Below are 1,090 nucleotides of genomic sequence, written 5' to 3' on the forward strand. Positions count from 1 at the left end.
CTTTCTAAGAGCTAACAAATAACATAAATAGTTACCTATTTCTACAATGTCTAACTTATTTTAAATTAGTGAATCATCTTATTTTGTATATCATGTGTGGGAAGCCCAATAAATAAAAAGGCAAAGGATATTATTAAACAAGGTACATAAAGAAAAATAATTTGTACTGGTTTATTTAATGGACTATATTTAACAGGATTCAAACAGAAAATTATTTTAATTTGTGTTCATAGTGTAGACATTTGGTTTTCTTGTCACATCTTCCTACCATGAACATGAGAGACATTTAGAACAGAATCCATACACTTTCAGGTCTGAGCAGTTTCATTTTAATACCCAAAACTGAATATGAAAACTTCAAATCTCTGTATTAATCTGTAATACATTTCAATGACCCCATCACCAGCAGCAGCAGCAACAGTTTAAACTGCCTGGAGAATTTTTAAAACCAGCAGTGGAGTAGTGATTTAGTTGATGTCTGTTCTCTAATTCTTCTTGTTCCATTCCATCCCTTATTTACTAGGGGCTCCAGTAGTCTCTCCCTCCATCCTTCCTATCTTCTTCTTTTACTCAAATTTCTTCTTTTACAGAACTAATTAATGAAGAGAGATGGGGGTAAAGGATGTAAGTAAGGTCTTTTACTTATGCTATTTGTTTATTCCTCTTCACTTTTGTGATTTTCAATTTGTCTGCCCTCTGATGGAGAAGGATAAGAGGCTTATGGAAGCTTCCTGATGGGAGAGACTGACTAAAGGGAAAATTGGGTCTTGTTCTGATGGGCAGGACCATATTCAATAAATCTTTAAACCATTTTTCTGTTCTGATGGGTGGGGCCATGTTCAGTAAATCTTTAATCCAATTTTCTGTTGGAAATTGATCTGATCACATGGACAACATCTGATCACAACCATCTGATCACAGGCTGTCTAACTCAATGAAACTATGAGCCATGCTGTGTAGGGTCACCCAAGATGAACGGGTTATGGTGGAGAGTTCTGAGAAAACGTGGTACACTGGAGAAGGGGATGGGAATCCACTTCAGTATTCTTGCCTTGAGAATCCCAGGAATAGTATGAAAAGACAAAAAGAT

This window comes from Odocoileus virginianus, chromosome 30, assembly GCF_023699985.2.
Source record: "Odocoileus virginianus isolate 20LAN1187 ecotype Illinois chromosome 30, Ovbor_1.2, whole genome shotgun sequence".
Taxonomy (NCBI): Eukaryota; Metazoa; Chordata; class Mammalia; order Artiodactyla; family Cervidae; genus Odocoileus; species Odocoileus virginianus.